The sequence below is a fragment of the Dipteris shenzhenensis genome, chromosome 15, assembly GCF_047967505.1.
Source record: "Dipteris shenzhenensis isolate YYH24624 ecotype China chromosome 15, Dip_SZ_1.0, whole genome shotgun sequence".
Lineage (NCBI taxonomy): Eukaryota > Viridiplantae > Streptophyta > Polypodiopsida > Gleicheniales > Dipteridaceae > Dipteris > Dipteris shenzhenensis.
In genome coordinates, this window is record NC_141610.1 from 1466789 (window position 1) to 1479817 (window position 13029).

General features: G+C 46.6%; 1 protein-coding gene across 1 annotated transcript in view; it reads right to left on the minus strand.

Moving 5' to 3' along the window:
* Nucleotides 1-13029, minus strand: part of LOC147893195 (nifU-like protein 5, mitochondrial) — a 63325-nt gene that overhangs the window by 24808 nt on the left and 25488 nt on the right. The gene's annotated exons all lie outside the window — the stretch shown is intronic.

The following is a 13029-nucleotide window of genomic DNA, read 5'->3' on the forward strand; positions in this document are numbered from 1 at the left end:
TTTTTGGCATGCCTAGGGGAAAGGCTTTAGTGAAGGCTTGGTTTTGGTGGAGATTATAAATTTCTATTTTTGACTTGCCCAAGTGGCAATATTCGATTCGTTTTGGGGTTGGCTGCGTGGAACTATTGGATTGGTTATTGATTACTGCTATTTGCATCCCATTTTTTTCTCCCCCTTTCTCTCTCTCTTCCTTCTCTTTCTCTTCCCATATTTTTCTCCCCCCCCCCCCCCCCTCTCTCCAAGGAGGAAGAAAATGCACAAAAATACATAACTATGCCCATACCTGCAAATGCAAGGAGAAGCATTGCACTCATCCGCACCCGATCACACACTCTGGAGATAGAGAAAGGTGCTTGGGGAGATGTCTCAAGGGAACAAAGATTTTGCAAGCTGTGTGACCAAGAACAAGTAGAGACAGAAGCACATGTCCTCCTTACATGCACACGGTATGCCTGCATAAGGAGGGACTTTAACAATATTACAGAGGAACACGACACCCTAGCAAGCTTGCTCTCACATAGCCATATAGCCACTCTGGGTAACTATATTGCCAAGGTTCTTAAATATCGTGAATGTTGTATTACTCAATGTATTTCAAAATAATTGTTCTCCCCCCCTTCCATAAAAGGAAGGAGACACTTGTATCGTGACTTTTATGGGTCCCATGGGTCGGTATTTCGGCCCCCAGAGGACGGTAATACATTCTTCTTCTTCTTCTTCTTCTCTCTCTCTCTCTTCCTTCTTCTTTCTCTTTCTCTTCCCATCTTTTTCTTCCCCGCTCCCCCCCCCCCCTCTCTCTCTCTCTCTCTCTCTCTCTCTCTCTCTCTCTCTCTCTCTCTCTCTCGCGCGCGCCATGCTGCACCCACCTCCCCGCCATGCTGCTGCACCTCCTCGCCTTGCTGCACCTCCTCGCCATGCTGCTCCTCCACGCCACGCTGCTCCCCGCCATGCTGTTTCCGCCTAGCTCCGCCCTGCCCGCCGTGAGCTGTTTGCTGCGCTGCTTGCTGCTTGCTGCGCCCACCTCCCCGCCACACTTCTGCTTGCTGCCTACGCTGCTGCACCCACCTCCCCGCCACACTTGCTGCATCCTGCTGTTGGGATACAAGGGGCAGCTTAGCCCCGAAGCTTCAAGGCAGCCCCGTGGGCTGCTCAGCCTTGCCATAAGGAGGGCCTGAAGCAGCTGTGCGCTGCTTGTGAAGCAGCCTTGAGCTGCTAGGCATCAAGGCTGACCTTGGTGGCCAGCCCCCTCAATACCTCAAGGCCCGCTTACCACCTCTAAATTCCTCGCAATCTGCACCGTACCTGTACCTGCAAGAAGATTAGCAGACCACTCAAGAAAGGACCAAGAAAGGCTGCAATATGGGGACAAAGGAGAGCTCACCCGACCAGAAAACAAGAGGAGATAAGGACCAGAAGTATAGCCTCATCTGGACGAAGGCAGAGCAAATAGAAGACCCGAGCGCCAAGGCTTGCATATCAACACTCAAGGAAATATGTACGATGCAAGACACAGAAATTGAAGGCCTACGCAAGAAGCTGAGAGACGCTACAGAAGAGGAGCTCTCAAACCTCCGAGCCCAAATGCAAGATGAAATGAAGAAATGGCAAGAGGAGATGCAAAACAAATGGACATGTGAGAAAGGTCAAATGATGCAGGACATGACTTGTGCTCTAGATGAAAAAAACAGTAATTTGACCTCAAAATTTGAGACACTCGGAACCCATGTTGCTGCCCTCCAAAGTGAGAACGACAAACTGAAGGCAAGTGCACATTGGGAAGAAGGGGAGTTTCAGCCACCTTTTAACAAGGAGCTGAACACCATTAAAGAGCAATTGCAGCAGCTCACAAATTCAAAGGGGACGTCAGGGGAAGGATGCAAGACCATTGAGATGCTGAAATCAGAGAATGAATGAAAAAGGAAATGGCAGCTTTGCAAACAACGGTACAAGGGAAAAATGACATGGCTTAGGCATGAGAAGTTCATTATTTAATTGATTCAAAATAAACTCGTATTGGACTTTATTGTTTTTGAAAGTCTATCTAAAGGATGCCCCATGCATAATACATGTGTTCTTGCAAGGACAACATTCCCATTCTTGTACGGATGACCTTCCCATTATTGGCATGAATGAGACCCCCCATGTGATCCATTGTGTAATGAATGGATGGTCATGCAACCCACTGCTATTGAGTCTTGATCACTACATGTGGGACTCTATGATGGTTGATGTATGCAGATGCATACAATGTGACCTTTTCTATAATTGCGAAAGGAGGTGTCAAAGGGTATGGTGTCAATGGTATCACTCTCCTCCTCTACTACTTCAAATTTGTAGATCAAATCTTATATTGGAAAAACTAGTCTTGTGAGGGTCCTTGAGAGAAAATAACTTTCTACTAATCCTTGAAAAACCAACCACACAAATCAATAGTCCCTGAGGCACTAATCATGGGGAAATAATAAAGAACAGTTGGCTGAAAAGAAACTAGCCTCTTTCTAGAGGACCCAACTCATTGCCTATGGAATCTCCGAAATGGGGGCTAACAACCAGGGAGGAGGACTATACATCCAATGAATTGGAAACAGAGCTATTTGTAAACTCCACCGGAGTGCGAATGATGAGCAACATAGAAGTTTTAGGACCTCCTGAGTCCCCATGGCAAACACCAAAATCCTCTTTGACAAAATGGGAGTAAACCTCACTTGTGAATCAGCTTGGAGAGTGGGAAAAACAGATGCACCAACGAGGCCTTTGGTGGTAAAGCTGTGAACAGCCACAGATAGATCCACCCTTATGAGTACACGGGCAGCACTGAAGGGGACTAGGATCTTTCTAGATGAAGATCTCACACTCCTAGAGTAGGAGCATAGAAGGGAAGGAATGGTACGGGTGATGGCTGCAAGGCAAGAGGGGAAATGGGCAGTTTACAAAGATGGTAGGGTGAATTCAAGAGAGGGTAGAAAAAGAAGCACGAGATGCAGTAGGAGGAGAAGGGGACAGCACATGACGGTGTCTAAACGATGGGGCAAGTATGCAAAACAAATTGAGGATGGCATTGTGGAATTGTAATGGCACCCTATGGTCCGCCCCAGGGGGTTCTTGGAGACATACCATAACAGAGAGGTGATCTTCTATACCGAGACACATGAGAGCCCAGAGAGAGGGCTACCCACAGTGTCAGGATACACATGGGAATCTGCCCACAGGAGGGAACTGAGATGGGATAGTCGGGTACGAGGATCCAGAGGTGTGGCTGTCCTTTTCAGATCACATCTGAGGCCACTCCTCTCTATGATGCGAAGGAAGGAGCATGCACAACACATGTGGATTCGGATCCAGTTACCAGACACACAGCTGACCTTCATTGCAGTAAGCTATTTTCCCCCAGATACATCATCCTATGCACGAGAGGTCACCACTGATGGGCACAGCCCATGTGAGACTATTCATGATGATATCACGGAGTTCTCCAAACATGGGGACACTCTCCTCCTTGGTGACTTCAATGCACGTACTGGGAACAGACAGGTGGGCCTGTTAGATTTTGATGAGGATTCCCTCATAGTACCGGAGATGGATGCAACAGAGCTGGGGATCGTGAGGCAATCGGCAGATGCAGATGCACCAATGACAGCATATGGGAGACATTTACTAGAGCTGGGTGCTATACATGACCTGATCATATATAGTGGTCTTTGCAGATGGCCATTATCTGGCGGACTCACCTGTTTCCCACATGGAGGGGGGAGTAGTACAATAGACTACCTGCTCGGTCCACTAGCATTGGCCCCACGGGTACATGATTTTATGGTGCCACCTCCTCCACTCGGAGCTGACCACTCATATCTCACTTTCTGTATATCGGTCGCCACACCAGCCATGAGGAGGGCCCCCCCACCACCCAGTGTACAAGAGCCACCTGGCTTCTGAGCTTCCAGTACTACTTGGCGATGGGATGGACCTCGCACATGCATCAGACACTCTTATATCGGTGATACATGATGTTGCAGCCAGATCCTTTCCCACGACACAATCTACACATGTCCCAGATGGGAGGATGCCCCAAAATCCCTGGTTTGATGATGAGTGCAGAGAGATGAGAGCCCACCTTACACGTGGGATAGCACTGGGACATGTGACTTCACTAGAGGCACAACGGATCTCACGCTGAGTGACACAGCGTAAGAAGCGGGCTTTCCTCATGCACAAGATGGATGAGGTGATCAGCTCCTTTCGCGTAGGATGGGAACTCTTATCAGAAGGAAAGTCACCCGTTCCCATCACAGATCCCACAGCCTGGCACACATATGCTTGCTCCCTATATGATGTCCTAGGTCAGGAACCACCTGATATGTCCTCTATGCCTAGACCCACCACATGCCATTTGTTTACTCCGCAGAATGTACGGGCTGCCCTTCTCCGGCTTCATAACCCACGATCACCAAATCATGAGGGATTACGCACTGAGCATTTTGCGCATGGGCAAGAGATCCTGACCCCGATATTAGCACAGCTGTTCAACCATGCCATATGCCATGGCTTCCCACCTACCTGGAGCACCACCACCATAGTACCGATACACAAGGCAAGTGATCCCATGGACACTGGGAACTACCGTACTCTTATGATTGGCCATACTTTGGCTAAGACCCACCACATGCCATTTGTTTACTCCGTAGAATGTACGAGCTGCCCTTCTCCGGCTTCATAACCGACAATCACCAGATCATGAGGGATTACGCACTGAGCATTTTGCGCATGGGCAAGAGATCCTGACCCTGATATTAGCACAACTGTTCAACCATGCCGTATGCCATGGCTTCCCACCTACTTGGAGCACCACCACCATAGTACCGATACACAAGGCAAGTGATCCCATGGACACTGGGAACTACAATACTCTTATGATTGGGCTAAGATATATGGGTCCTCATACAATCCTCAGCAGAGGAGCTGCAAAAACATGTAGAGGCTCTGGAGATGTTCTGCAGGGAGAGACAGTTGATAATTAACCTTGGGAAGACCAAGGTTATGATCTTCAACACCTCGCGAGCAGTAGTAACCCATCACCATAGTTTCAGATACCGCGGCGAGCCTGTGGAGAGTGTGCAGTCCTACACATATTTATGGATAGTGTTCACTGGACCAAGTTTCACGATGATCCATGCGGGTATGGCACGACTCACATGAGGACGGGGCGCTCTAGCCCAACTAGAGAGGCCATGCTTCCAAGCACACTTCCAGGACCCCCCGACGAAAGGCTGGCTCTTTGACACACTGGTGAGACCGACTGCCATGTACGCAACACCTTTTTGGGGGAGTGATATTTCAGCGACGGAGTGGAAGAGATTTGAGATATTACAGGTGACCATGGGATCCAGGATGATTCGGAGTAAACCCTCAGTCCCTCATCAGATTATACAGGCAGAGTTTGCCATGACCCCCCTCTAGGTTGATGCCGTCTTTCAGACGGTGACGTTCCTCCACAGAGTTTGGTCCTTACCCCAGTGGAGACTACCGAGGCTAGCATTAGAGTCCTCCAGGCGACTAGCAGAGAGTGGTGTCGATACAGCATGGTACGCACAGATATCCACATGGTTTGGTAGTCACGGCAATTAGATGGACAGACTTCCTCCCTTTCAGTACAATCTGGACGCACCACCCAAGATGATCCCACAAGATGAGATCAACCGTATCATATGGTTGGACCTTCTCCAGCTCCATACATCTAGGGCTTGAGGGGAAGAGGAGCTCTCCACCAAGATCCAGTTCTATCATGGTCACTTCCTGAGGATCTCAGAGCACGGTCTTGTCATCAGTGATCACACCTCAGTATCTTGAGGACAGGAGAGTTTCACATGCACTGAGGATCGCCATTGGTCAGTTACGAGTCTCATCACATCAACTCTCGAGTGAGGCAGGGAGAGCTACACGCATACCTAGAGAGCAGACGACTTGCATACTATGCCAGATGGGAGAGATCGAGACGGATGAGCATTTTCTATGTGTCTGCCCAGTCTACTATGAGATCCGAGGACGATATCATTGCCTCTTGCAGGAGGGACATGGCTTTGGCCCACTCAAACGGCTAAGATATTTTCACGATCAGGTCTATGTTGGGCTCTACCCACTTGAGATGCACCGACAGAGAGACACACTGATGCAACAGGCCAGAGAGCAGCATGGGCTGATGCTACAAGTCACCATCGATAGATCACTGACTTTTGTCACAAGACTTTTATGCATCTGAGTCAGCTACCAGTGTAGCCAAGGGAGAGGAGCTTCACGAGATGAGAGCATCATGGATCAGCGGTAGGAGTGCCCACCACGATGTGGCTAGACGAGGGACACACACTCCACGTGCGACACGGAGAGAGCCCAAAGTACGCACAATCAAGGTCCGGTCTATCTCATCCCTTCTCAAAGGCGACCGCCAAAGACGAGGCATCACCCTTGATGTAGCCCACCAGATCCAGAGATCGAGGAGACCATGCCCTCCCCCACATCACGAGACAGCTTGACAGACACAGATACGAAAGCTTCTCACATCTCATCAGATTGCCACTAGGTTACCTTAATATATGGAACCTGAACATGTACTAGAAGCTTGTCAACATTCATTTTGAGCGATTCTTCGTAGTTGTTTTTCCTTGTTTACCAAATCAATTTCTAGTGAAGCGTGGTGGCGAGGATGAACTCTTGACGTTGTAGGTTTTTGTGTGGCAATAGGCCCTCCGACAAAAGAAGTCAAACTCGTTTCCCTCGTGTACAAATTACTAATACGATAATGCTCGCAACCCCTTTGCACAAACAATTGCGTCCACTAAGGTAGAGTGAAAAAGAAAAGAAACCACAAGCATCCAATCATATGCTCAAATGGTCCGACAAAAAGATCTGCGAGCCTGTAAAACTTGTCTGACTTTCTATTATCTGCTCTATAGGTCTCCAAAGATCATACTCGCATCCTTCTCTTCGCTTCATGGGAACATCTGCATCCTCTGCTTGTTTTGCTTTCTACCTTGTTTTCTCTTCTGCCCTTCTACTTTCCACAACTCCCGTAGATGCAAACTCTTCTGATCTCTGTGCAGAGTGCGGTTATCTGCGTATCCTTGTTCCTAACATCACTAGTTTTCGGCAATTTGTAAATTGTTCCGACTCCTCTAATGTCACAGGATACTCACATCAATGTCTTCACGAAGGTTGCTCTCGTTCACAAAATCCAACTTCAACCCGAACAAGACTAGCCCTGGATACGACGCTATGATAATTGAACTGGCAAATGAGATACATGACCTAGACATTTCAAAATCTTCAATGCACACAGTGGATTGACTCTCAAGCAAAATTACGGCCTTGTTTCTTTCCCTGCACCGAGAAAAGATTATGGACGTATTGATGTCTACTGCAGAGCGAATACCATGCAGTTGTTCGAGACATGACAATTGGAGCACAGTGGGTAACGATGGTGAGCTTCAGCCAACCATACCTTCAATCTAGAATTGTAATGGTGGTAAAGGCTAGTGGGCAAGAACATGCATATTCACCATGGACGTTCTTTTCCGTACCTTTCACAGCACAGATGTGGTGCACCGTGATCGGATCGTTTATGCTCACAGGAGTGTTGTTGTGGCTGTTAATGTGCAATACTCATCCCCACCACACAGTCAGTCGGTGAGCCTCAGCTGCGCTCTCAACATTTTTACTTGAATGCATCGTTAGTAAGGGCTCCCAAACTACCCACTGATAGTTAAGTTTTGCTTTGTGTTAAATGGTTTAAGTGTGGGTTAATAGTAGTTAAGGGCTTCTAACACCTCTTTTCTCTCCTCTCTTTCACTCATCACCTTTCCCCATATTGCTTCACCTTCACTTGCTTTTTCTCTTTTCCTTTCCTTCCAATTTATACCTATCGTTTCCCTTTTACAAGTTATTGGAAATATTTATCGAGCAAATTTACACTTACACTTATAATGACACTCCAAGAGGCAAGGCCTTAGTGGGATCCCCACCTTGTTTAATTTTGGTCAAAGAGTTCTTTTAATTAGTCAAAGCATTGACTTCGATCAAGAAGGCTTAACTTCAATCAGGGAGACTTGGCTTAGGCGAACGAGATTTGGTTATAACTAAGGCGCCTTGACTATGGGTCAAAGCACCTTAATTATAGGCAAAGAGGGTAGGTTGACCCTGTCAACCAGAGAAATTAATGTATGTGCATGGGCATTAATTTGCTTGGTAGGGATGCCCAAACTACACAGAGACTAGGATTAGTCTAGAGATTATTCTTGCATGCAAAAGCTAACAGTTAATGGGTAGTGGTGGTGTGCTTCATTAAATTGTTGCAGGTACCAAGAGGAGTTAAAGTGTCCCACTTTTAAGGTACCAAGGTTGCTTACCAGAGGAATCTACATCAGCCTGTCACCCAGGGCCTGGAAGCCTCCACTCATTTGGCATGATGAATGATGGCTGAACTAAAGCATCGGGAGGTGGCTGTAAATTCTGATTTGCATCAGAAATATCAGCAGGGGAATCCAAGGCAATGGGTAGCAACCCCTCAAAGACATCCTCTGAAGAAGAAGGCATTTGTAATTCAGCCTAAGTGTGAGCTGAATTTGTTGCAAATATCACATCTCTACTGACAATGATCTTGCGTGTAGCAGGATTGTAGAGATGGTTCCCCTTGCTTTCTGCACTGTACCCAACAAATATGCACTTAATTGCCTTATCTGACAACTTGTGCCTAAATTCAACTGGCACATGAGCATATGCAAGGCATCCAAAGACTCGGAAATGATCCACTGAAGGCTTTCTCCCATTCCAGACCTCATAGGGAGTTTTTGTTTTCAAAGCCTTAGTGGGAGCCCGATTTAAAATGTAGTTGGCACACATCAGACCTTCAAGCTAGAATTTGTGAGGCATGTGTTTGCTTTTCAGCATACATCTGTCCATCTTCATAAGAATTCTATTTTTCCTCTCAGCTTTGCCATTTTGCTGAGGGGTCAGCCTCACTGTGAGCTGATGCACAAATACCTTGCCTTTCAGAAAAGCATCAAAATCTGCAGACAAGAATTCCCCACCTCTATCTGTGCGCAATGTCTGTATCTTGAGTCCGGTTTCATTTTCAACCATGGCTGAAAAGTGTTTAAACACCATGAACACTTCTGATTTGCGCTTCAGCCCAAAGACCCAAGTGAAATTGGAGTAATCATCAATAAAGGTAACAAAGTAGAGATGACCACCCAATGATGGAGTCCTCATGGGACCACAGACATCACTGTGTATAAGCTGTAATTTGCGTACAGCTTTAACTGAACCATCCTTTTTGAAGGGGGATCTATGCATCTTGCCTAAAATGCACCCTTCACAGGCATGTGGAGGAGGTATCTCAAGAGGTGGCAATGCATCAACCATAGAATGCTTTTGAAGTGTCATCAAGCTGTTGTAATGCATGTGGCCATATCGGGCATGCCATAATTCTGCATTTTGCATGGCAGCAGTAGGGGTAGAAACTGCAAGAGCATGGGCTGCTCTTTTCTCAAAAAGATCAAGCTGAAAAAGCCCACGTAGCAGAGTACCAGATAATCTTAAGGCATAATCACTTTCCCTGTCTCGGACAGCACATTTATCATCCTCAAAGATGACCTGAAATCCAGCTCTGTTAAGAGTGGACACTGAAAGAAGATTCTTGGTGATACCAGGCACATATAAGACATCTGAAAGTCTGAAAACTGAGCCATCAATGGCAGTAAGCTCAACTTCTCCTGTGCCACGTACTGAATATGACGAGTTATTGGCACAAGTGACTTTCTTACCAACGGGAGGTGGATGCAAGGAAGTAAAAAGACACTTCCTAGAAGTGATATGCTGCTGTCAAAATACCAAGTGTTCAGTGTTTCATTGACACTGAAAGCAGATGCATCCGTGGAAGAGTCATAACTGCAAGTCAAAAATGCATATGTATCATCATTACAAGTGGCTGTACTATCCCGAGCATCTGGAGCAACGAGCCTAGAATCTGAAATGCAAGATAAAAAGGCATAGTCCTGTCCAACAAAGTTGGCTGCAGCATCCCCATTGTCAGATGCATGAGGAGCTGAATCTGAAACAGCCATACCGGAGCTGTTTTTCTTCTCTTTTGCAAGCCTTTTCCTGCATTCTCCAATGTGATGACCTGGCTTTTTGCAGTAATGACAAAAACCCTTCTTCTTGGGCTTACTTGCATCATTTTTAGCCTTTTGTGAAGGCTGTCCTGACCCACTGGAAGGCTGATTTACTGATGTCTTTGCCTGTCCCTTTGTTTTTGACTTAAACTTTGAGAGCATAGCTTGTTCACCTACACGTGAAGCCAAGTTTTTCCTGGTCTGCTCTTCCTGAAGCAGAAGTCCTATCAACTCATGAAAAGTGAGAGGATTTGCACCCCCCTTCAATGATAAGTTCAACGAGGTATGAAAGCTGAGATAAGACTCAGGAAGAGAACTCAGAGTGGTAGTAATCATCTCTGAATCAGTAATAATCTCATCTATGTTCAATAATTGCTCTCTGAGATCCTGTAGCTTTGTGAGGTGGACTCACATGGAGTCACCCTCTTCCATATGTGTATTACTTAACTCTCTTTTCAAGAAAGATACCCTTGCATCATTCCGAGCTGCATACATTCTTTCTAAGATATCCCACGCTGCCTTCGAGGTCTTACACGACCGGATATGCGGAATGATAAATCTTTTCACTGAAAGAAAGATGCATGACAAAGCTAAGGCATCCCGTGAATCCCATCTCTTCTGCTCTAGAGTAGTGGCTATAGCTGCACCAACAACTTGCACCCTGTGCACGACCTCTTCCACCTCCTTGCTGAGGAGGGGTATTAGGTGCCATACCTGCTGGTCAGATCTCACCCCCATTCACATAATCCCATAAATTGCGAGAAATCAGAATATTGCGTACCATAAAACTCCAGAGGGAGTAGTTGGTACCATCCAACTTGTCTTCCTGTGAAAGACCACCGAACTGGAAGTCATTCTGATTTTGCTGGGCCATATCTGAGAAAGATGTTTAAGCAGATACAAAACTGAATTCCCTTACTGGGAATGAAATGCACAACTCCCAAAATACACAGCCAAGCACTGGCTGTAAATGCAACTCAGATTTCTGCACTTGCACTATCAGAAATCTGTCCAAGCATCAAGAACTCTCCAGAATCTGCCAAAAGTGCTGCAAAACACTTCAAGAAAGGCAGTATGAACTGAAATCTCCAAAATTGCTCTCCCAACACAAAAGCCCCAAAATAGGCCCGAAATTGCAACCAGAAAGGGGCAAATTGATCAAAAGCCCCAAATGTTGCAAGAATTGCGCTCTGTTTGCAAAAGCCCCAAATTTCACTGCGAAATTGCAGTGTAATTACAAAATCCCCAAATTTCTTCAAGAAATTGTACTGCAGAATCAAAAGCCCCAAATTTCGAGCTTAAAATTGCAACCAGAAAGGGGCAAAAACTCAGAAAGCCCCAAATTTCAGACCAAATCTGCAGATCTGTCTGCAATGTTTGTTCCAAGTGCAGCTCCGAATTTCTTCAACAGCTGCAAATTGATTGCAATGTCTGCAACAAACAGGATGCCCCAAATGTGCTCCCAAAAACTAAGCCAAACAATGGCTGTCTGCAAGTACAACCTGTACAGCCAGGTACACACACTTGGAGTAAAAGCCGTATGGCTGTACGGCCGATGGTGTACGACTGTACGGCAGGTAAGGCTGGTACGACCGATGGTGTACGACTGGTAAGGCTGGTACGGATGCTGGTACGGGCAACGCAGGTAAGGCTGGTAAGGCGCTGTTGCAAGTACAGTACGGGTAGGTACGACATGTACAAGCAGTACGGCGGGCTGATTGCAAGTGTGCTGGTATGGCGCTGCAGTACGGACAGCGACTGCTGTACGGCGTGTAGTACAAAAACGGAAGCAACAAGTACGGTACGTGCAAGTACGACAGATACAGTACACGTAGGTACGGACGAGTACGTGCAAGTACGGCGGAGTACGGCAAGTACGATCGCACTACCAACGAAAGGTACGTGCAGGGTACAGATTCCGTACAGTCGTACGAACTGTACGGACAGTCGTTTTAGAGTTGTACGGACGGGATGTAGCAGCAGGAGCGGCAGTAGGCGCGTGGGTTGTAGGCTGGAGCTGAACGAGGAAGGAGTAGGGAGCAGGATCAATTGCTCTGATACCAAATGTGAGAGTTTGGGGGGAGAGAGAGTGAGCTTGAGAGCTGAAAGCTTGAGAGCTGAGTTGCAATAGAAGAGTGTAAAGAGTACAACTGAAAGAGTTAGAGATAAGGTTTTGTCCTAGTGACAAAACCTTAGTAGTCACTAACCATAGTTAGTGAACTAACTGCGGTTAGGGGGACAAACCTCTTAAAGGGGGAAAAGTGCCCCTAACTAGCTTATTAAATTACATTGGTCACTGCTGAATTATATCTATAATTCTAACAGCTTGGTGGAGAGGGGGAGGGGTAAGAGGGGTATATATTCAGGTTTTTTGGAGAGGCTGGCCCCAACGGTCAAAAACGGGCAAGAGACCCATCTCGTCAGAAGATCCTGAAAGTGCGTCTTTTAAGGTGCGCAATGAGAATATGTCAAGGGAACTCTTTCTCGAGTCCCTTCAGCGCTCCAAGAGAGCACATCCTGAGAAGGAACAGAAGCACAAGCGCTCTTGTCCATACATGCACATCCCGGGTACTGTGGTTATCAAGGTCATCACTCATGTGGTGCCGACGGAGGAGACAGTCTGACATGCTATGTTCAACAATTACCCTTTTTAACTCATTCCGACCAATTCTAGATGATAACTCCCTATGTTACTTCTCCCTGATAGTAATGGCCAGGGGTGGAGAACTTTTGATGTAAAAACTGGTGTCTTTTTTAATTTAAATGTAAACCCCTTTTTTTTTTTTTGGGAGGGGGAGGGGGGGCTTCCATAGTTAAGACGTCCAAAAAGATCATGCCACAAATGAGTATCTACAATGATTGAATCCTCTAC